Source organism: Rhinolophus sinicus, chromosome 14, assembly GCF_057876585.1.
Source record: "Rhinolophus sinicus isolate RSI-liver-muscle chromosome 14, RSI-T2T, whole genome shotgun sequence".
Taxonomy (NCBI): Eukaryota; Metazoa; Chordata; class Mammalia; order Chiroptera; family Rhinolophidae; genus Rhinolophus; species Rhinolophus sinicus.
This window is the reverse complement of record NC_142514.1, coordinates 169,954,298-169,979,900: the sequence shown is the minus strand read 5'-3', so window position 1 is coordinate 169,979,900 and position 25,603 is coordinate 169,954,298. Positions and strand designations below refer to the sequence as shown.

Below are 25,603 nucleotides of genomic sequence, written 5' to 3'. Positions count from 1 at the left end.
CCTAAGCACCTAGATTAACTTTGCCTATTTAGGTTGTGTTTCCTTGTTGATGTACTTTATGTAAATCATGCGATGCTTTTATTTGTCTAGCTTCTTTTCGTTATATTTGTTCACATTATATTTGTGTGATTCATTCATATTATTGTGAGACTATACTGTGCTTGTTCTCATCTCTATATAGTATCCCATTGGGTACATATACCACAGTTCATCCATTCAGTTGTTGAATCAGTTCTAATTTGGGCCTATAAAAACTGAATAGTGATGCTATAAACATTCTCATATGTGCCTTTGGTAAACACGGGTACACATTCTTATTGATGACAGATACCTAGGACTGGAATCGTTGTGTCATGGCGCGAGTCTGCTTAGCTTTATTAGCGCCAACCAGTCTTCCCTGTACTTGTACCAGATTATGCTCCCACCAGCGGTGGGGTGGTTTTAATTTAACTCTTATGATCGAATTTATTGTTTATATAGGAAAAACAAGGCTCACAGCTGAAGCAGGTTACCAAAGTAACAGAGCTAATATGTTACAGAATTAGAACTAACACTAGACTGCAGAGTCCAATCAGTGTTGTTTGTTTTTTTGTTTGTTTTTTACTCTCTATTCCTTATTAATACTTATAAAGGCCTTTAAAGTGCTTCATTTGTCTTTTATCTATCTTCTTCAGTCCCCCTCAAATACCCGAAAACACAGACATATACACACACCCTGCCCCTTATGTAGATACACACATATATTACTACAATCCACATACACAGACACAAACAGACATAAAGGCATACACACAGACACACACAGATACAAAGGAACAAACACGTGCCCAGATACATGTAGACAGGGACATATAACTATGAATACACATAAAGACACATACAACTATGGACATATAAATGCGTGCAGACACATACACAGACACACATCAAGATACACGTATAAGTACAATGTCACGCCTGGTTAAATGCCATATTTTATTTCATATTCTTTCATACTTTTGCCAACAATAGAATAAACTCCTTAAGGTTATATTTGTATGATTCATGGCTTCTCAATAAATACCTCTGTATATATTTAGTTTGAGGGGATTTTAGTTTTTATTAAGATTTCTGGAGAAATACATTTATACCCTACTTTGATAACATGTCATGAGCTTAATTCCCAAATGGATATCCATTCTACTTTCTTCATGCAAAATCTATTGGGCATGCCTATTATGCTTAATTCATAAGCTCTAATATCTTATTGAGGGGTCTTCTTTGCCCTCCAAAGAACATTTTCTATTCAGGTTATGCTGAATTATTGAGAGATGATACTTTTGCCAATGATTGAAATGTGGGCCCTATAATTCCAGGAAATAAGTAGGAAACATATTGTGGTTTCTATTGCTGTGTAACAAATTACTACAGTTGTATTAGCTTAAAACAACATATATTTATTATTTCCATTTCTGGGGAGAGGATTCTGGACACAGTTTCAGAGTCCTGTGCTCAGGGTTTCAAAAGGCTGTAATCAAGGCATTGGCCGGGCTTTAGGAAGAGGTTGGGGATATTTTGGAAGCTTAAGTAATTACTGATATAATTCAATTCCTTGTAGCTTAGAACTGAAGTCCTGGCTTTCTAGCTGGCTGTCACCTAGGCCACAGGTTCAGCTTTTAGGGGCCACTTACATTTCTTGCCACATGGCCCTCTCACAACATGGCAGTTTGTTCTTAAGGCCAAAAGGAGAAACTCTTACTACAGAGTCCTAAGACAGATCGTATATCACATCATGTACTCATCAGGGTGACCTCCCATTCATTACCTTTGCTATGCAACACACCCTGGTCAAGGTACTATCACTTTTGTCATTTTCTATGGGTTAGAAGGAAGTTACAGGTCCCACTCATACTCAGAGGTTGGGGAAAATATACAGTGGTGCGATTCAAAGTCACCTTAGAATTGTGAATTTTCAATTTTCCATTTTCAAATCAAGACCACGATTGAGAATGTTCTTTTATGTGGTATTTCTAACCAGCTACCCATAATGGCAGCCATGCTATTATAAATCAACCTCTATTCATAGGATATGTTTACTCTACCAGCAACTTACCGTCGAAGTCATGTATAACATATTGTATTTCAGAATATATACATATTCATGCATACTTAGATACAAATATGTATGTATAATTCTTTTTAATTTCACCTTATACCATAGGACTGGAATCAGCCCCAGTTTAATGTATACACTTGATACCTTGCCACCAAATGTCTTTATAGTGTAGATATTTTACAACCCAATGATTTCTTTAAGAGGAAGTTTATATTTCCCTACTCTCACCTCCAATATGGTAAAAAGAGATTTATACCATCAAAGGAGGTGGTGACTCCTTTTGAAATGCAGCACACTTTGTTTTAAAACCTCCAAAAGCCAATCCTTATTAAAATCAAACCTTCAAAATAATGTGAAACTACCATTCTCTCTGGGCTATATTATAAAATTTGGTTCAAAATACATCTGAAACTTTTAATGGGTATGAATGTTCTTGCACATGGATAACATTCACTGTGCTTTCTGGGAAACATGCCAAGCAATGACTTAAGGGGACCACTCTAAGGACTTTTCTTGCTTAGCTCCCTGACAAATGGCATGTCTGCTTAATCAAGACGAGGTGCAATACGGCCACTGCCCTTCAACAAAACTATAACAGAAGACAAAAGACAAAAGAGATAGCGGTCATGATTAGAGGGATAATGGAGCTTGCAGATGAGGTGAGATGGCAAATGAGAACATCTCATCCAAAAGGGCTAAGACGAAGCTGGGAGTTAAAGCCTATTTCATGAAAATGATCACAGGAAAGGCCACCCAGCCTTTTCTTTCTGAGTGGTGCTTAGGAGTACAAGTTCAAGTGCCTCATCTTTGGGTTTGGACAGTCTAGACAAGAAACCTGTCTCTGCTACTGAAAAGCTTTGACCAAGTTACTTAACCTTATTAAGCAATCATTTCCTCATTGTTGAACTGTTGTAAATGACACACCTTACATAAAGAGGTTTTTATAGTACGTGGCCCTAATAAACACAACAGCAAAACAAGCACGTAAGCAGAAACTATGGCTAAAAAGATGACAAAACACTTGCAGATTTCTTCAAGTAGCTCACTATCTAATGGGGAAAGGTGTGCTCCTCAAGCAAAAGAATAACTACAGAACAACCTGGGAACTCCTAGAATAGTGGCAAGAAGTCTCAGCCTTCAAGAAATGGTGCTAGATGGGACTGGGGTGGAGCGATGGGGTAGATGGTGAAGGGATTAGAAAGTACAAATTGGTTGTCATGGGTATGTGAAACAGTCACGGGTATGTGAAATACAGAATGGGGAATATAATCAATAATGTTGTAAAGATCATGTAGGGTGCCAGATGGGTACTAGACTTATTGGGGGATCACTTCATAGATTGTGTAGATACCTAACCACTGTGCTGGACGTCTGAAGTTCAAGTAGAATAATATTGATTGTCAACTATAACTATAACTATAACTATAACTATAACAACTATAACTATAAAACTATAACTGTAACTATAACTATAACTAACTATAACTATAACTATAACTATAACTATAACTATAACTATAACTATAACTATAACTATAACTATAACTATATATATATGTCCCTCCCCCACACGGGATATAAAATACAACATAGGAAATATAGTCAGTGGTATTGTAACAACTATATAGGATGTCAGAGGGGTAGTAGACTGGGGAGGGGGAGGCAGGATTATCACTTTGTGAGAGATATAAATGTCTAACCATTATGTTGTTTTGTGTACCTGAAACTACTGTATTAAAAGAGAGAGAGAGAGAGAGAGAGAGAGAGAGAGAGAGAGGCCAGAGATAATCAAACAGGTCTTTTCTTGCTCTCCCTCTTACCTTGGACCTGAAGGAAGCAATTTATTTATCTAGTGTATCTATATGTCTCTCTCTAATTCTATACCAAAAATTATTAGATCCATTTTCTTTTAACCTTTCCACCAAAAATGGTAAAAGGGAAGCAAAGGTGAAGAGAGTTTGCAGTTGGGATGCTTATGAGCTAATGAAGGTCAAACAGACTCAGTCCTTGGAGAAGAGACAACAAAACTGGGGACTGGAAATGACTTCTGGTATAATAATGGACAAACGGTCAGCCTTTATTCATTTTTTTTTTTCTGAACCAGTTTCCCAGACAATAAAAAGACAATGACCATGAGTAAGAAAAATAATGGGAACGATGAATATGATCTATCATCCATTAGCACTCATTCATGAATATTTAAAGTACAAAATGTTAGGGAAAAATACTACCCTTTCTGCTTCCATTTTTTATCTCTCCTCTTCACCCTCAATAATGGTTTTAGGATTGCAATTCAATAATGAGGAAAGGAACAAAACTTTTATGTATGTCACCATAACAATTGCTTCTGCCTTCCTCTGTAGCTCTGGACAGAATATAGAATATGTGGCAGTATTTTCAAGTCAGTTGGTATAGGGACATATGAGTTGGAACAAAAGATCTCTACTTAAGGTAAGGTTTGTCTACATAACTTAGGCAATTAATAGTTGCTTTTTATTAAGTAATAATTCTTCAATTGCATTTCTCTTATCTTGCCAGCTTTTAAAGGCCACCAAGAGCCTATATTTGTTACAAACACTGAGTTGAGATAGACATGAAAATTGGCTATTTTTCACCATTGAACCAGTTAGATCAGTTGTCTGCTCCTTTTTTGCACAGAACGGATGTTTCAAACATTCCCATGAAAACAGTCAAGAAAGGGAAAATATAGGGCATACAATAAACATGAACAACCAAACAAAAAGTCCAAAATAACTGTGAATGCTGTGTTTGGTAAAATAATATCTTAAGTTCTTTGTGGTCTGATATTTTATAAAAAGCATGAGAGCTCCAAAGGACCTTCTGAGGCTAACTAGTAGTAGTCTACTGAAATGGGAATAATCCCTTTCAATGCCTGGTTTTTCACCGAAAGTATTTACTGTTTGTTTGTTTTTTTTATTTTCCTAACCTCTGTGTCTTATCATGTATGCACCCCTTCCCAATTTCACCCACACAGATACATCACTATTTGATCTAGTTCTCCCATATCCTGTAAATTGTTCAGAACTGACTTACATTTTTTCCAGAATATATGACAGGGCTAATTGCCTCTAATTTTCAAATAACTCCTGACTGGACCCTTCTTTCATGAGCTCTTTTAGAAATAACAGATACTTTTGAAATATTTAAACCTGGAGACACTGTTGCTGATTAAAAGATAGTATTTATATATCAATTTGGGAGCCCTATTCTGTATTTTAACTGCCATTGTCTTCATTGTCCATCATTAGCAAAATGTGAAGCATAGCCAGACAGAAATCAGGTAAACATTTGAAATTTGAAATTTGAGAGGTGGTTTATTCTTGGAATTTTAAACTGCATATTCCATGATTTTGGAAATCTATAAAACTATTGTAACCATTATATTGATCTAATACAGACTGTGGATATAATCATAAGGCAATTTCATTTTTCTCTCCCATTTAAAATTCATTCACTGGGACTAGTTTTACTTCTGCCCTTAGATGAAAACTTTCTATATGTATGTAATGCAAAGCACTGTGGAAAGTAAGTTAAATATGCATAGAATAATATTCAAAACTTTGAACTTATATTAAGATTCCTGCCTTTCCCATCACAGACCCAATTATGGACGGGAAGCCTGAAGTCACAGACTGGGACATCAATATGGCTTGTTTCTTCTCTATATTGTCACCTAGTCTTCTATTTCTCCTCCTGTCCCATCTGCCTATTCCTAGTTCTGATGCTTCTTGGTTTGATCATGGTTAAGGAAAATGGGTAAGAGATGGGAAGAAAGGCTTTTACCTGATACAGCCTTGAGTTGATATTGATATCTTTGAATTTGGAATTTACTTTCTCCTGGTGTATTTCATGTGTCTGCGTGTTTGTTTTTGGTTTTTGTTTGTTTGTTTTTTGTTTTTGGTGACTCACTCATCCTTCTCACTGAATATGTCTTGCTGTGAGTGATACTTTCTTCCTTAACACATCACTTACCCTTTACTCAGCCCCTAGGCATCCAGAAGTGCTTTCAGGTTCCCTCAGGTAAGCTGTTTATTTCTGGAGGCAACCCTCTTTCATAGGATTGAAAATATCTTCAGGGCTCTTTCAACAAACTTGTATGTGTGATCAACATTTCGTGTTTGCCCTTGGGATTTTTCAGATGGTATTTATCCACTACCTTTCTGTGTCTACATACTCTGCCATCAGAGCCCTATCTTTAGTCATGTGATGAAGGCCAGAATCCTTCTACAATCTTCTCCTTGAGGTGAGTGATGGTATGTTATAGCCAACTGACAATTCACTCAAAAATCCTCCTCTAATAATCTTCTTGAAGTCCCTCTTCACTAAGCTGAGGGTTAGGATGTAAGGCCACCCACTTCTTCCCTTAAGAATGGGGCTCATAGGACAACGCTCTCCAAAGAAATCTTCATCATGAGCTTTCTTTGGTCCATTGATGTATTTGTTGTATGTAAGATATTAGGAACCACGCAACTTATGACTGCCTCCACTATAAATGTGTATCCTCTTTGGAATGTACCTTCTACTGCATCTTTGTTCCTTGGCCAAAGTCTCTATTTCAGTATTCTCTCATTCATATAATAACAATAGAGGTATAGTTTAGGTGGTGATTTTATGAAGCTATAAAAGGGTTCTTCATTTTTATTTTAATTCAATAATTATTTGAGTGACTTATGTGCCAACCATTATTCTAGGCTCAGGAAATAAGGCAGAGAACAAGCTATATAATGTCCCCCTACTCATGAAACTTATATTCTTCTGAAAGCAGGAATACAGTTTTAAAAGAAAAAAAACTAAATAGTGTAATTTCAGAGAAAGGAGGTGAGTCACAGTGTGCAGGTGAGTAGGGAGTCCTTTTATGGAAGTTTTTGAAGGAAAAATCTGTGAGAAAGTGACGTTTGTACAAGAGTTGTTCAAATTAATTGAGAATGATTGAAGCTGCCTTGTGGAATAAAAAATGTGTACATTTTAATACACATAAGCGCATCTGGAGAACTATAAATAATATGCAATGGAAAATTTCATGTACATTTCTGGTTCTTCCTAAGACTTCGTTGGGAAGAAACAGGCATCTCTTCCCCTGATCTGATCCAATCAGATTTCTTATCTTCCTCTTCAGTGGGTCCCACCCTGCTGGCCTGCACTGGATGTCTGTGACCTTGCATCAGGGCTCTTATTTCATTTGTAGATTATTCTTAGTCTCTGCTAATGAGATCGCTCAGAGTTCGCTATGAGTATCACATCTTAATCACTTGATTTCTGCAGACGTTTTATTTCTCCAAATAAACTCTTCAAAATGCCTGCTGCTCTGTGCTCATTAACCTGAGAATGGCTTCTCTAACTCTAATTTAAAAATTATCTTCGATGTCTGAGACTTCTGTCCTGGCCAGGATTCTCCAAGCAGTAATAAAGGGAGGAGGACTTTAGACTCTTGAGTGTGACAAAACATCAGTGACCAAATTTCCATCTACAAGGGGACATTCCCTTTATACAGAAGTACAGACTTTACTCTCTTGCAGTGCAGCATAATTAAGATCCACCTCAACTCCACCATCTGCCCAACTCCCACTTAATCATTTCATGCTCAATAAGGTTTAGGTGAATTAAAGATAACAGAATAATTAGTTAATGAGTAAATGAATGAGAAAAGAGACAAATATTTATCAACTAAGAAGTGCTTTTTTTCTTACACTCTTTTTCTACTTTTAACCCTCAAGTGATTTGAAACAGTCTTCATGAGGAAGACAGCAGCCCTCATGTAAACATACCCAGTTTAGGAATAGAACCAAATGCCTGCATAAACATCTACAACATTTTCCCACCTGCCAATGGTTATTAGGTTGATGACCTGTATTTCTACAGAATTGCCACTTCGATGAATTGCATTAAAGATCTTTTGGATGCAAAAAGGGTTTAACCCAGAGCCAGAGAACAGTGGCTCCTCGCTTCAACCTTGCCAAATTTCACACACCAGGGAATGTATTTCCTTAGTATATTTTAAGCTTGCTCGAATAAGGCTATTTCTGTATACTGTTGGTTTTGAAAGACCAAATCCTAAAATTGACTTTGCTCTTAAGGGACAAAAGAATAAATTTTATATCATACTCAATAAATTAAAAATATAATTGTACAGGTTTTGATGTTGGAAGCAATCTGAAAAAAAAATGAATTTGTTTAAAAATAAGCTTGACAGGCACTTACCAGAAGAAATACTATGTGGACACTCTGGAATGTCTTATGGGAACAGCTCCTAGGGGAGCATAATGTCAGAGAATAATGATAGAGATCGCGTGTCTATTTGTTCGCCTCCCAGAGTCCAAGCGTACAGGCCACTAGCCACACTTCCATTAACTGGCTGCTCAATATGAAAATTTGACCTTCATCAAGGGACTGCACACTATCATCTCTTGTCTCTAAGTTCCATGAACTACTCAGAATACCCAGTTCTCCATCAGAATTTCAACCTAACTTGACTTGAAACCGTCATTTCTTCAAAAGACATAACTATGACAATTGGTGTTATTTTGATTAAGTCAATCTTTTTGTATATTCAGAAGAGGTCCCCGAAGCAGAAAGACAATCTAGAAGCTAAAGTTTTATGGAGGTTTTAGTACAGAATGCATGCAGGCCACTGAGATGGTAATTATTGTGTAATTAGGCTCTGAAACTTTGTCAGACCTGTTCTCAGAGAGCTTACAGTCACCTTGACTTGAAGAAAATGCAGAAATCTCTGACATTTCAGGGTGTAACCTGAATGGTTGACCATTTCCAGAGTCAAACCAAATCACTTAGGTTTTGCTTGGATGCCTCAGGGAACTGTATTGGAATGAAAAATAATTGGAATGAGCTTCTTTTGAAACATTGGTCACTGGTCAGGGCAGCCTCTTAAAGTAAAGTTAGATGAGGCACAACCAACCATAGGAATGAGGTCAAGGGTCAGACGAACAGAGAGGGTACTGTTTTCAAAGGTGTCAGAATCGCTAGGCACGTGGAGATGATCCCTGGACACAAACACTCTTGCAGGCATATGGAGCAGTGAGGAGTTCAGGAGCAGGTGATGTTTGGAGAGCTGTATCAGTAGGTTGCAAATGGCAATTGTTGGTTTCTTTTACTGTCATCCCCATACATAATCCCTAAGAAAATATTCTTAACTCTACCTCGAGAACGAGTCCTTAATTTGCTAATTCTCTCTAGCCCTACTGTTGCCACACAAGATCAAGCCATTTCTCACCTGCACTGTTGACCTACTATGGATCCCTTCAATCAGTTCTCACACGTAGCCAGAGTGATAGTTTAAACTACTACATCACACTATATTATTTTCCAGTATGAAACTTTGCAAGAGCTTACCATTGCATGTGCAATGAAATACAAAGAATTTGCTTTCCCTGGCCTAACCAGGCCTGTAGTGGGTTGAATGGTGGCTCCCTAAAAGATATGTCCATATGCTAACCTCCAGAACTATGGATGGGACATTTGAAAACATGACTTTTGCATATGTAATTGAGTTGTGAGTCTTGAGATGAGATCATCCTGGATTATCCAACTGGGCCTAAATATGATGTATCTCCCATGAGACACCCATAGGCGGGACACATGGAAAAGAGAAGAACGCCACCTAAAGACCAAGGCAGAGGTTGGAATTATGGAGCCACAAACCAAGGCAAACCTGGAGCCACCAGAGCTGGAGGAGACAAGGAATAATTCTCACCTAATCTCTTTGGAGAGTCTTATTGGCATCTTTGTTTCAGATTTCTGGCCTCCATAACTGGGAGAGAATAAGTTTTTATTGTTTTAATCCATCAAATTTATGATAATTGCTATGGAAACCAAAGACAACTAATACAATTCTCCACTCACATGTCCTACTCTTCTGCTTGCCTACTTTATTCCTGCTAGACCAGCCTATTTTTCCACTTATTATTCTTTAAGTATAACATGCTTCTTGTCTTACTCTGTTTGGCCTGTCATAACACAATATCACAGCCTGGGTAGCTTGTAAGGAACAGGAATTCATTTTTCATACTTGTAGAAGCTGGAAGACAGAGATCCCCGTGAGAGCATGGTCAGGTGAATGCCCTCTTCTGAGTTATAGACTCCTCATTGTAGCTCACATACAGGAAGGGACTAAGGATCTTTCTGGGGCTTCTTTTATAGTTTCTAATCCCATTCATGAGGGTTCCACACTCATGATTTAATTACCTCCCAAAGCCCTCACCTCCTAGTACCATCACAGTAGGCATTAGGATTTAGCATATGAATTTGGGGGGACATAAACATTTAAACTGTAGCACTCCCTCAAACTTGAATTCTTTGCCTTAGCTGTTCTCTCTGCCTGGAATATTTTTCTCCCAGATCTCTTTATGTCTGAGTTCTTTCTTGTCATTCTTGAAGTGAAACATCTTTTTTTTCAGAGGGGACTTTCTAGACCAAATCAATGTGATATTTCCTTCCAGTCATTCCCAGTGTCATCACTCTTTTATTTTCATTTCAATACTTATCTCTACCTGATCTTTTCTGGTTTGTTTAATATCTCTCTAACCCCTGGAAAGGAAGCTCCGTGAAGTGAATTTTCTTCACTGTCTGACTCACTGCAGAATCCTGAGTGTCTAGAATAACCTCTGGTATTTAGTTATCGTGCAATTAATGTTGTGTAAGATGCATATCAGAAAGACTCTTGATGCTGGAGGAGATTAAGGTGGTAATGTTGGATATCTAGAAATTTGGGGAACAAGCCAGGTCCTTAGTCTTGCAGGGCCTGGAATACTGGACATGTTATAATGACAAAGATTTAGACTCATGGAAGAAGACAAAAATTCCATAAGTGATCACAAATATATATGAAGACATGGTCTTGGGACCAAATTAGTAACATTTCCCAACGTAGTACAGAGGATGGCGTATAAGCAATTGTAACATAAGATTATAGCTAAATTTGATGGAATGATGTCATGAGGCTGAGTGTGACAGTTAGTCTAGAGAAGATGGCCAGGATTTGTTCTGCCTATAGGTGGAGGACCATTGCCCATCATTAAATGAAGAGAAGGACTAACAACGTTGGAAATAAGTCAGGATGGGAAATATGAGGCAAAGCCAAACAAGTCCCGAATTTTTGGACAACAAGAATACTTGGCTTTCTGATAATCTAGACATAATAATTTTCTAGTGAACTAGATCTAGGGGACTATATTCCTTCCAACAGAGCCCACTTCAAATTAGGTTTATGTGTGAGTACAATAACTTTAAATGATCCTATGTGCTCTCAGTGGTGCTACAGCACTGTAATCTAGAAGAGGCCTTATCCAATAGTAGTCTGATATTGAGTACCCACATTATCTAGCTCTGAGGATTGGGCCGGCAAATATCCCTGATGTTACCATTATTCAGCCTTTTGTACCCTGTACACCTTACCAGCAATTTAAGAAGCATAATGAAGAAATACTAGTCCAACTAAGAAATTAAGGAATGGATCTCATGTGAGGATAATGAATGCATCTGAGAATAAAATAAACCAGGAGGACTATCTGTTAAATGGCCAGGAGGTCTTGGAAGCCATTCTGTTAGAATTACCATCTTAGAGAATTTTCCACAGGGTGGAGAGTGCACTTGTGCAGTATTCTCGGGGAAAGGAAGTGGTGATTTTTTGTGACTTTCTCATATATTAGCTTAGTGACAGCAGACAGAGACCTGTGGCAATCCTATTTGGTGGAGGCTTGTTGCCATTTTAGAGTTCCCAGAGATAGGGTCTGTTGAGATATCCTCTCATGGGGTATAGCTTGTCTCACATAAGTTATTCCGGCATTTTTCATCCCCTCTGATTTTCCCACAGGTTCTCTGTTGTTATTGTTAGCTGTATATTTTGAAAATGAAAAGCAATCAATTTGAGGAAAAGTCCTACTGTATGTTTGTTCCTGTGGGCGTAAATGTGGAATAAATATATATAATGCACAGTGGCTGATATTTTGTGTCATTTATCTTCCCTTGTGAGGAGATATGGGATAAGTCACTCATGTCTGTGCCAGTCCTGATTCATTCTTCACCACTACACTCATGAAGATAAATGCCACGTTTACACAGGCCACAGCTCTCATGTGTTCTTTCCGACCAGAGACTTAGCTAGGTTAGAGCAGGAGGTCAACCTAGTGATGTTATTTGAAAATCAAGGACACTTTGTATTACCATCTCTTAGTCCCACACATCTTTATTTCCAATGTTAAACTGGGATACCACCAGCAGCTAAAGAGATATTTACGTAGTGTATGTATTTTCATCCATGTCTATCCTTCAGATATTCACTTCATTTTAATGGAAATTTTTTTACTTCCTGTGAACGCCCAGCACAGTGTCCTGCAGCGGCAATGTACTCATTAATAGGATATGGTCTTGGTTCTCACAAGGTGGTAAGTGGCATAAGGAAGAGAATACTGTGGGGAAAAGAATGATAAGCCAGTGGTTAATTCTCCCTGTGGGCATGTCCGATGACAAAAGAGCGAGTCAGAATAGAACTATTGAGAAGTTATAATATTTGAGCAGCTATATTAAGAGAACAGATCCTGGACACCTTAACACTCCATGATGTATAAATGGCTGTACCACTGGATTTTAAGCCTATGCCCGAACAAGTGGGTAACTTCTGTGCTCTGTGATTGTGGACCCTGCTATTAGCAATTAATATAAAAGAACCCTTTGGAACCCAACACTAAATGTACTTATTCTGGTTTTCTTTTTACATTTTCGGAAATTGCATTTTACATTACATTTTCAGAAATTGAGTTTTTGAAGTCATAAGACTTTCCATTGAAATACTGTGTTTCCCCGAAAATAAGACCTAGCCGGATCATCAGCTCTAATGCATCTTTTGGAGCAAAAATTAATATAAGACCCGGTCTTATAGTATTATATTATATTTTATTGTATTATACCCTATATTATATTATATTATATTATATTATATTATATTATATTATATTATATTATATTATACCTGGTATTATATTATATTATACTCGGTCTTATATTAAAATAAGACTGGGTCTTATATTAATTTTTGCTCCAAAAAACGCATTGGAACTGATGGTCTGGCTAGGTCTTATTTTCAGCGAAATACGGTAAAAGTATTGGCTCTTTTTCTCTTGGTTGGTACATTGAAGTTTATATAACCAGAAATAAACTGAAAAGGATTTCCATAAATTCCAGAAATTTGATTGGCAAACTGAACATTTCCAAAATCATGTCTCTCTTTGAAAACTGTCATTTTTAACCATATGAGTTGTTGATATCAACGGTTTTTGACTTATGACACAGCAATTTGATAAGATTTGCTATAATCGTACTGATTGATTGTGTGATTCAAATTCAGGTTTGCTTTCAGTTGTTCTTTTCTATAGATAGCCAAATAAGCTATTTAATTCACTTATTCCCAAAACACTTATTGAACACATACTACATAGTAGTAACTGGGCTGTGTATGCACATAAGATAGAATAGTGCCTGTCCCAAAAGAGCATGTAGTTTAAATGATGCAAAAAGACGAATAGTGCAATGGGGATGAATAACACCATCGTTGATAATTGCTCACTAAATTTTACTTCATTCTTCTCACATGGAAGTAATAGTGAAATGTGTTAAAAGGAGCACATTAAAAAGAAAATCTTTCAAACATAGAGAACATTGGAAGGATTCATGGCATAAGTACCTCTTTCTCTCCCTTAAAAGATTTGGATCAGAAGATTTAAATTTTTGTATTAACAGTTCTCTATATAGTTATTGTGTGTGTGTGTGTGTGTGTGTGTGTGTGTGTGTGTGTTTACTTGATCACATTATATAATTTCCTTATACTTTCTCATCTGCAAAATAGAAAAATACAATATCTTCTGCCTACCTCCCATAATTGTGGAGGTCAGATAGGATAATGTATATGAGAAGATCTTCTAATTTGTAATGTGTGATATAAACAAAAGGTATCATTCTTATCACCAGCTTTCTTATTACCGATCTTGTTTTTATGGTGCTATGTAAAAGATCAAGGTGATTTATCACATTGATTTATATTTTCCCATGTCAAGGTATTATCCTGTACTGGGGGATGTATAGCACATTTAGCACCAGGTAATTATTTTATAGAAATGCGTAAATTGTTTAGCCACTACTCAAGTATTGTATCAGTGCTAATAAACAATGAATGAAACTCTCTCAGATAATAAACAATCATTGTTATTTTCTGAGAGATTATGGAATGCCAGGATTTGTGGTTTGTGGGCATCACCTCATTTCATATCCGGAACAACCTTCTGAGGTTGGCTCTATTATCACCCTCACTTTATGGATGAGGGAATTGAAGTCTAAAAAGATTATAAAACTTTTCCAAATCACAGACTTACTACATGTAATAATAGAGCTTATCAATTTCTGTACCCTATCACATGCTCTGATACTGGATGCATTATCACTTCCATCTTTGTACTTCCCTTTCCTCCCCATTTTCTCCAGTAAAAGCTCTCAGAGAGGCTCTCAACTTCTCTGGGCTTGTTCCTTCATTTATAAAATTGGACCGCTGATGTGGTCGATCTTTAAACAAATCATATGAACTCTGTGTCTTGGGACCTCATATTGTCAGAGGAGACAGAAACTACATGCATATTTACACAGAAACATACATACATACATAAATGTGCATTATCCCTAGTTGTGAGAAGTGCTATAAAGAGAAATAAAGCAGAATAAGGGGACAGAGAGTGATGGGGAATGGAGCACTTATATTTTAGGCAGCATAGCCAAGGAAAACCTCCGTGAACAGGTGATCTAGAGAAAGTGAAGAAGCAAAATCTACTGATACTTGGAGGAAAAGTGGTGCCATTGTCATGTGCATGCATAGGTACATCTCTGTCTGAGTGAATAACATTTTAAACAGATGAAATAGCAAGTGCAAGTTTCCTGAGGAAGCAGTATGCTTACTATATTGGAGGAACAGCAAGGAACAAGTGTGGCCACTGTGGAGTGAGTAAGAGTGATACCAGTAGTAGAATAAGATCAGAGAAGTAAAAGGGATGCAGAACAAAAATATAAATGGCCTCCTAGGCCACTGGAAGCACTTTAATATTACTCTGAGTGATATGAGAAGCCTTGGAACGTTGAGCAGAAGACTGAATGTGATCTGACTTTCATTTTAATAGGATCCCTGCACTGTGTGGAGAAAAGACTGAAGAGGGGCAATAATAGAAGCAAAGACACCAGATATTGGACCAGGCTTTGGAATAATTCAATTATTCAGAGAGAGAACGCAGTAGGATGTAGCAGGGGAGGTGAGGAGAAGTGATGTGACTCTTGATATATAGGATTTCCAGTGTATAGGATATAAGGATGTAAAAGTGCTAAGGATGCAAAAGTAGAGATGAGGCAAAAAAAAAAAAAAAAATTGAAACTTTAAGGGGACTTTGGCCTGAGGTACTAAGAGGATGGTCCCTGGAACAGCGCTTGGAACATGGTAGGAACTTAAAATATTTGGTTGAATGAAGAATGAATGAATGAATGAATGAATGGAGTTGCTGTTAGAAAGTCTTTGTCAGGGCTGGAGGTTGAGTTTGAAATATAATTTTATTTTGAAGAGATTGATTTTCAGTGCCTCTAAGTGGAGGTCTTGAATTAGCAAGTATACCAGGGGTGCCAAAAAAAAAATGTATACAAGTGGACACCTTGGTCAATGTTGCTCACGCTGTTGTTTGCCATAATCAGAAATGTCTGGATGCTGATCGCAACCACTTTGAGCACCTCTTGCAATTGCAGAAGTCAAAGGTGACTTGTTTTCATCTTTTATTGTTGGTATATATTTAGTATTACAATTTTAATACAGTCTTCCTTTCTTAAAATGTGTATACATTTTTTTGGCACCGTCTGTGTATACAAGTCTTCATTGCATGAAGATATATGTTTGGCAGCCTTTAGTTTGTAGATGGTCTTTAAAGCCACTGTGGGATCATTTAAAGAGTGAGTATAGCTGAAGAGGTCCACTAGCCAAGCCCTGGTGCATCCCAGGGTTTAATGGGCCAGCAGATAAGGCAGAACCATGACGAAGACTGAGCGTAGTGACCCATGAGGTAGACAGAGACTCAAGAGAATGGTTTCCTGGGATCCGAGTGCAGGGAGGACAGAGTGGTCACTATGTCTAGTGCTGCTAATTTTCACCTAATGTGAGAAATGAGAATTGGTACTTGATGTAGCAATGGACATACATTTTTCACCTACCACCTCTACACACATTTTTTTTTTTTTTTTTGGTTACCCATTGTGTTGCTCTCATCTTATTATAAATCCCAGGCACAATAACTTATAACTCATATAACTCATATTTCATATGTCATACTGAAGGGAAGTTAATGGTTCTGGAAACTGTGAGATTTGGGGAAGTTTTCTATAAAATTGAGTTAACAGATTTTTTAAAACCGATGACAAAAAACTCCACAGATCATCTCAGAAATAAATTTTAACATTATTCAGTTTTACTTATAATAATAATAATAATAATAATCACTAGTGGTGTATTGCTTTGAGGTTTGCGATGCATTTTTACTTACATTATCTGTTTCAAACTAAGCCATTTAACAGAGTAAGCTGTTCAGCTTCAAAGCTTACACCATCAGATTATACCACCTGCTATCACTTCCTTGAAGGAGCAAACCACAGACCCACATTTCACAACTCTCCGTTCCTTGAAGATTTTAACACCTGCCTCCCTGTTGTTCTCTCCAATCCTATTCCTGATAGAATTCTTGGTGATTTTAATATCCATGTCATTCCTTTGATCTCAATGACTAATTGCATGGGCTTTTTCTATCTGCTCTTGCTCAGGATTTCCTCTTTGTACAGTTTCTACCAACTGTTTGTCTAAGCTTGGGCTGTAAAGATCTGTATTTGTTGGAACTAAGGATTGTTTAATTTATTACATTATGTTTTTGCAAAATGCCAACTCCATCTCTTCATGTTTCTTTGCTTTGAGTACTATGTGGCCCTCAACCCCAGATTCTAAATTTTAATCTGCTGTTGCCACACCAGTGTTCGGAGTCAGGTGGAGGAGGATGAAGAATGAGGAGGAGGAGGAGGAGATGTTAGTATCTCTCTGGTTTTTGGATGTTGGGGAAAACCCCAATTGGAATTTGCAGCAGATGTCTATGTCACACTCTTAACATCCCATTTGACTAATAATTCAGAGTGTTCTGTTTAACTCTTTCTTGTCTATATTCAAAATACATTACCTCATTTGATCTGAAGAGTTGATTTTGATCAAGACACTGGTACAGAGAAAAAATGGGACTTGCTTAAGGTCATGCATATGATAAATCAGAACCAAGTGTAGACTACAGATCTTCAGACACCAAATGCAGTCTTTTATTGGCATTAAACAGTGCCTTGTTCAAAACGGCCAGTGGTTAAAATAGCTGCCTTGGCTTTCTTCCCAGGAGAGTGTTAAAATACAGTGGTAATTCAATAAATATTGTCACCAGTGTTGTCTGTGGTGATGGTGGTGGCAGCAGATCGGGAAATGTGCTGAATTGTTCTAATGGATTTTTTTCTCTTTCTTTCTTTTTTTTTTTTTTTTTTTTAGATTGTCACACACGTTGCCTGTTTACAGCATGGAGACCACAATAGAGAGCTAGGTGGGTGACGATTCATGCTAAATCTTTCCCACAATACGCTGGACAGCACAATAGCAGCTAATGTGAAGTGGCTCATTATACACTGTCAAATCCAATAACAGCAGTGACTGGCTTTGCTACTTCGAGCAACTTGTGGGAAGCCCAGCCGCTGCAAACCACTACTGCATTTTAAAAAAAATAGGCTGCAATATACCAAAAGAGACATATTCAGAGTCATATTTGCAAATCTCTTGTATTTTTCTCTTTGTCAGTTTAGGAACAGCCTTCATGTTCCCAGCTTGACACCAGAAGTAACTATTCTTGGGATGCCCTTCTCTTGTGAGTGCCTCCTCCTTCAGTCGTATTTTAAGGGCTAAAGATTTTATAAGGGTACTGGTGGCTCATGGAAAGAGCTGGATTAGTGGTTCTCCTATGGGAACATCCCTGAAGCTCCCTCCTCACCCCGCCCTCCACCAGCCAATGGTACCATACACACAAGCACACTTACCTACTACGGTAGCACAGCAAACATGGGTGGCATTTCTACCAGAAAAAAAAGATCGGGAGGCAGCAGACCAAACCATTGACTTCTTGCTCTGTGACTTATGATTAGGAGTTTTTTTGTCTCCATTAAATTGTAATCTCCTGGAAGGCAGGATCCTAGATTTATTTGAATCTGGTGCCTTTGAGTCATAGTTGTCCCTAAGTGAATATTTATCAATAAAATTAATACATTCCCTTCTAAAAAGTCCATAATTAAGCAGGGAATGGGGTTTAATCTTCTTGTCTCCTTTGTCCCTAGCACAGTGCCTGACCCATCGTAGGTGGAAACTACAGGCTTGTTGAGTGAAGGACCAAGGGTATGAATGAGTCCATCAATCAAATGGTTCCCTGTGGCCAAATTAATGGCTAAGCAAACCTTTTCCAATTATCAGAGACAGAAAAGTGATGACTTCTCGTCATTTTTCTTCGGGCCAGCAGGAATAATGCCCTAAAAGTGGTTGTTTATTTTGTAAGGCAAAAGCTAATCTGAAGCTATTTTCTTTATTTTTATATCCAAATGTCTATAAAACAGAAAAACACCAGAGACCTATTCATTGCTCACAAATGATCTATGCGGTAATAATGAGCTGGCTTTTCCAGCTGTGCTGCACTTTGGTGCTATCCTGGGTTTAATTGAAAAATGCTGTGACCTTGGTTTTGTTCACTGGGCAAAGGGGGGGTCTAATTGGCATGAGGCCTCCGAAGAGCTCCCTTTTAACAAATGTCATTTAGCTAATTTGGGGTTTGCCTGCGGGAAATAACGTGTGAAGTCCCGTAAAACCAAGATGCATATTATTTGCATTCACATGGCGCTAATATTTTTCAAAAAAGCAAAGATTAACTTTTTATTCTGCCATACCTATTTGTTGAAGTCTAAATGCTATCAGTATGATAATAGTATTGTCCCGAACAGTCTCATGTTTCATCATAATTAAATAAACAGCTTGTGAATTGCAGTCCAAAAAATGTCTGTGTTCCACTCTTAACTTAAGGGGTTTCCATAGAAACCATGGGAGCAAGTTTAACTGACATTTATTGGACTTGAGGCTGTATGCAGCCTTGCTATCTCTCTGTTGTTCTCTCTGTCACTCTGTATATGTCTCTTTCTCTTCCTTTAATCCTCACAATCCTCTCCCCACCTCAGTCCTCTTCTCCTCTTCCTTTCCCCCGCCCCTTTCCCTTATTAGTAATGAGGAAGTAATTTGGACTCAGTTAGATTTAACAAATGCAATAATACTAAAATGAGCTCTGATACTTAAGTGTAATTGTGTTATTAGCTGGAAATGTTTTTCTTCAAAAACAAAAGAATTGAGAGTGAAGTTTGCTAGAGTAGCACATGCTGGAAGAAGGCACCCAATGGAAAGTGTGTAGTCTGCATATCACACACTCCATGTTCATGGCCCAGCGGTGCCTTGTCCTTGATTTAGCCAGTCCAGATTGATGTTTCTCCTCAGGCCTAATTTTCAGGCCTCTAAATGGAGCATACATCATCGTGCTGATAATATTCCAAGAGAAAAGAGGAGTTTGTTTAGGAAAGAAAACATATACTATATATTGTAAACCTACTGTGTGCCAGGTATTCATGGAGGTCATCTTAGTTAACCCCACAAAACTCACTGCCCAGTAGCAAAATGAATCTGGAGCTGCTGATTGAAGTTCAGGCCCCACCACAGGCTGGCTGTGAAGCCTTGGGTAGAATGCTTAAATGTTCTGTCTCGGTTTCTCAAAGTCACAATGAATGGAAGCACTCCTAAGAAGGGGGGTGTTATTAGGATTCAATATGGTAATGTAGCTGGTGCACCACAGTAGAGATGTTTCTCTCCATCCCTTTAGAAATGGGGAAAATGAGTTATCAAGAGAGTGTCATTTATCCAAAGCTGGAAAGTGTGTGTGCACAGTGCAGTGGTTACAAGGGGTTGATTTAGACAGACATGGGATCAGTTACTAATGGTGTAAGTGGGGTAAGTGATAGACTAACAGGGTATCTACTTCATGCAGTTGTTATGAGGATTAAATAAAATTGAGTATGTAAAGTGCTCAGCAAGTATCTATCACATAGAAAGCTGTGTTGTGCACTGTGTCCCTCCCTCCCTCCCTCAACTTTCTGAATTATTTTGTCTTTAGTATGGATTCAAAGTAAAAAATGTTCGGTTTCCAAAGTATCTAATACTTCTAGGTAGTTTATTTTGCTCATAATTCACAAACTACCTCAAGTTACCCTGATAACAATGAGAAAGGAAAGACAGATGACGTCACAACCAATTTATAGGTTAGATAAAAGAGATTGAGAGATGTTATTGACAAGACATCTGTGTGGTGAGTGAGGAGGTGGAGGTTTTACCTTGTTCTCTAGAGTTATTCTTATAATTAATACTCTCAAAGACTATTGTTATTAATGTGGGTCAAATGTTCATGAGTTTTAAGGCTTAAATCCAGCAGATTTTAATTAATATTCCTAATGCACAGTGAGAGGAAGAAAAACTTGGCAGGGAAGGAGAAAAAGGAGCAAGGAGAAGACAGTTGCAAAATCTGTCTCTTGCAGACCTGTTTCCAGGTCATTCTCCAAGCATCCAAAGGCACATGCAGAATTACAGTTTTCAATCTCAGGGGCAGATGAGACATTGGTTTTGCACAGCAATTTGCTTTGGTGTTTCTGGTTGGAGAATAAGGGTGAGGTGGGAAGAAAAATTTCAGAGAAGTCAGGTATCAGTCAGAGATATTGTGGAGAACCTAGTGAATTTAACAGAGTATCCATCTAGGACAAGGGTGTGATGGATGGGGCGTGATTGCTGGAGAATGTGATTGTTAACACACGCACTCATAATACACATAGGCGTGCCCGCATACACATACACATATACAGAATTCATCAGGATGAACATTTCTTTCAGCTATCATCAGTTTTTGGCCTGAAAGAGCTTGTACAAGAAGATAACTGTTAGCGCTACCATTTTTATTTGTTGTGTGTTTGTTTGCTTTGTTACTAGAGTATTCATTCTGTGCTGGCTTTGAAAGAATCTCTGTAAACCCCTTTCTCAATTTTGTATTCATTTAGTTAAAACGAAGTGAGAGAATTCCTAAAGCTACTTAGCCAGACACACAGGAATAGTAGTACGACCCGATATGCTGACAGCATAGGAACAATTAGCGGTGCAGCAGGCAACCCCACTGTGTTGTGCAAATCCCTGTTTTGCTCAGGATTCCTCATAAATGCCATGTGATGCATGGCACCATTGCCAAATTTTTCTTCCATGCTTTAATAGGTCATCTTGGTAGCTTTGGGACTGAGGAGAATGGATAGAAAAATAATCTTTCTGGACTCTCTAGAACAGGGTCAACAAACTTTTTTCTGTAGAGCGCCCAAGAGTAAGTATTTTAGGTTTTGTGAGCCTTATAGTCTATCACAACTACACAATTCTGCTTTAGTGTAAAAGCAGTCATAGTTAATACATACATGAATGGGTGTGTAAGTGTTCCAGTAAAACTTTATTGACAAAATCAGTTGGTGATTTGGATATTGCCTGTGGGCCGTAGGGTGCCAACAACTGATCTTAGAGTACCGCCTACCTCTCCTGCCACTTTCAATTCCTGTTCACGTGGCAGTTACAGCTTAAAAGCTAGGAATGGAGAGTGTAGGATTGACAACAATATCATACACTACCCTCGTTTTGTCAATTTTACTTTTTATCACACTTACTTTGATTCAAATTTTAATTTTTCAGGTGTTTTGTTTTGGTTTTTACCATAGGAAGAGCACATATTTTGTCTGCACCTTACAGAAGAATACAAAAAATTCAAGTGGCTTTCCCTGGTGTCATCCTGCATCCATAATATCAACCTTGTGTTTTTTCAATTTAATTGTTGCTTCTAAAATGCATCCTTTAGAGAATAAAGAAAGATGGTGGGAGAAGTAACCATGAAGTAATTTTCATTATCCAAACCAAGGGAAAGGTAGTTAACTAATGACTTAAATAGAGACATGAACAGGCTTCCCTGCTTCCTTATCCCATTAAGATACCATAGGGGACCGAGTTCCTTATTACTTTTTATGTGTATTCTTGACTTTATTTATTTATTTTTTTTTTTTGTGTGTGTGTGTGTGTGTGGTTTATTTTTATATATAATGCATTATAGGCAAATGAATACCGGAAAATGGAGGGAGTTGTCGCTAACGAAAGCTTGTTCATATTGGAACTGAGTCCTCATTTTGTAAGGTTCCATGGTAAATGAGAGCAAATTTGTTATAAAAGCAGTGTACAAAAAAAGAGGACTTGGACCAAGCAAAATGAGGACTGCCTTAAGTAAATAAATAGGAATCCCATTTCCAAATGTCTGCATTTGCCATATAATTCCCTCTTTTGTGGTCATTAAGGGGAAACAAGAAATCAGTGATTACAGTCATTTCCATTATCTGACATGTCATCACCAAGGTTTCCTCATTATGCGATGTTAACAGTGTTGAGGTTACTTGAAACCAGCTACAGTTCTAATTAGGAGGCCATCCCGGCTATCTGCATTCGGATTAAATGACGTTGCCTGGAAATCACAGTATGTCTACTCTGTTTCCTCCCCTTGCTCAGATCTCATAAACACAGACTCAATTAAAAAGAGTTTCCTTATCAGGTTTTTATGGGTCATTTAGGTGAATTTATTAAACTCTTAAGTCATGCTGAAAACTGGATGGCAGTGGCTCCGAGGTCTGCAGTGGGATCCAGGACTAAATGTGCAGGACTTGCTCTGATGTTTTAGGGAGTCTAAAATACAAGTCAGATCAGCCAATGATGGGTCAGGAATCAAGGGAGTTGATAAAATATGAAGACATGTCACAGAGTAAGGATTGCAGAACAGAGATATGAAAGTCAGGATTGTATAGGTTAGTCTATATTTTAGGTGAAAAGCAAAACTGAGTCCAGACGCTCATTATTTCATATCTTCATGATTGAAATAATTTGTTTGTTGACCTTTAGGTCTCACAGTACACCCTTCCCTATTCATTCTCCGTATTATTGCAAATCAGCTTTTCCTTAAATACCCTTCTCATTGTCTTATTCCCTTCCAACAAAAGGAGAAAAATCAAGTCCCTACAACTCATCAAATGACTTAATATATCATCTAAATCCCTTTGTCTGTTTTTCACAATCTGGAGTTATTTTACTTATCCTGCCTTCTATCCCACTGGTTATTAATATATATTCCTAATAGATGCAAGCGTGTGCCTCTCTCTGCCCAATACTCATGTTCCTTTTCACATATTTCCCTCCCACTACCTGCCTATCTTCCAACCCTTTCCCTTCTCTCTCTCTGTCTTCTTTCTGTTAGTTAGTGTGTCCTCCTAAAACTGTCCATTCGTCTCTAGAACTTTCTACTATATTATAGCCCCTTGTTTACTGGCTTATGAATCCCACTACACTGTGAGATTCTCAATGGGAGACACTTAGCCCTAAGGGTCAAGAACTGATTGATCACTGTGCTTGACACTTAGCAGGCACTCAGCAAATATTACTGAAGGGATAACTGTCTTATGTTTTTCTCTCTTGGAATGTGAGACCTTTTGCTTTTACAAATGTCCATATCCTACACTACATCTCAGGTCCACATAGCCTTCACAACTGTTCAAAACGTACTTGTTGCCCCTGAACACCAGAGTACTTATAATTATCCACATAATCAAGTACATACTCACTCAGTATAGCACTTAGGCACTGGCTCATGATTGTTGTTTATCTTAGGCTGGTCTCAGGAGTGTTTCAGATGATCGATGATGGGGAGTTACCAAGTCAAAGGAATCCTCCCTAAGTAAGGTTTACATGGTGTTGGGGAATATACTTAGAATCATATATTCTTGGCGCTGAAGTGACTTCAGAGATTGTCTTTCCCAGTACCCTAATATAAAATGAATCCCAGACATGTTGACATGTTTAGTGCTTTGCCTTGGTTACTGTCTAGGAAAGTAGGGCTTTGCACAGTTTAATAATAAACAAGGAAGAGAGTACTTGGTAAACATTGGAAGGCAATTTTAAAATCTGAATGGCCCTATTTATGTGGTATTTATTCTCTTCAGATTCCTTGCATGGCAATGTAAATTGCATTACTCATTACAAAAATCCATATGCCTTTTGGGTGCTACTGTTGGCTTGTTTGTTTTCAACTTATAACAGCAATGATGACCTTGTATAGGGCATTTCCTGAGGATTAATGAGCAGGTGGGGGTTAATGGCTATCAATTCCTCCCAGCTAGTCATCAATCCAAAGGAAGCATGGAAAGCAGCGTCATTAACTGCATTACCAACTTCTGAAATCAAATCTTTCTCCACCTGCCTTGCCAGGGACTTGAGTTTAATGGGCTTGTTAGATTTTTCGAAAGCTGCTTTAGTTGCTTGCCTTGTCCTTAACCTGGCCAGGAAAATATATAGATATTCATGTAAATATATAAATGTATGTAAAAAGAAAAATAAAGATTAACCATGAGCTTCTGTGGACAGACAAGAGTATCATGAGGAGAAAAATAATTTTCCACATTTTAATTAAATGTAATTTGAGATGTTCAGTCTCTTTTATTTGCTCTCCTTTTATTCCCTTTTTCAAACTCAGATTCTCTAGAGACAATCATCCTATTCTGCATCCTGAGAGGCTAAAACAAATGACCAGTTTCTGCAATTTAACCTCATTCAGCATTAGATTTTTTTTTGGGGGGAGGTGTTAGGGGGTTCTTACTGGGGTTTTGGTTGTAGTTGTTTTGATGGAATATAATTTTTTTCATTTATATTCCAGTTGATATTTACTAATATTAATAGCATGATTTTTCTCTTTTGGTATCAGTCATGATTACCCAAAGTCTTCTAAGACATATATAAACATTAGCAATTCAACTATGCTGTCTCAGTGCACTTTTCTTATAGGAACAAACTATGGCAAAATGCAGAAAAGTTGTGGAGCAGAGAAGTTCCATTTCTTTCTGTTGAGGAAGCTTAGGACCCCATTTCATCAAACAGTATCCTGATTCTCATACTGCCTCAAATTCCTTAAAGAAATGACATGGGGTGACAAATTGTAGACTGAGTGTCAGTGTTTAAAGTATATGGCCAACCACATTGTCAGCAGAGAAGACTTCATTTCAGAACCTTTCCCAATGGACATTTGTCTTGAATGTACTCAAATCCGGAGCTAGTCCTTAGTTTTGTACTCTCAAAAATTTGATTTTAGTAACTCATTATGAAAGTTGTAGTCACACTTACTGATCACATAAGAAATGGATACATAGAGGACAGTACTGATTTGCTAAACTGTAGCTAGAACTGTAATAAACCCTTCAAATATT

The 25,603-nt window shown here is 37.7% G+C and overlaps 1 protein-coding gene across 18 annotated transcripts in view; it reads left to right on the top strand.

Moving 5' to 3' along the window:
* The window catches only part of LRRC4C (leucine rich repeat containing 4C), a 1,083,645-nt gene that overhangs the window by 1,042,219 nt on the left and 15,823 nt on the right, over window positions 1-25,603 (top strand). For 14 of the 18 annotated variants that reach the window (XM_074336244.2, XM_074336243.2, XM_074336242.2 and 11 more), the window contains one exon: window positions 17,712-17,763. The exons of 2 other annotated variants lie outside the window; for them this stretch is intronic. The gene's annotated coding sequence lies outside the window, so the exon portion shown is untranslated. Of the gene's footprint in view, window positions 1-6,341; window positions 6,360-17,711; window positions 17,764-18,014; window positions 18,082-25,603 lie in introns of those variants that run through there. 2 more of the 18 variants (XM_088789517.1, XM_088789519.1) reach the window with 2 other exon arrangements.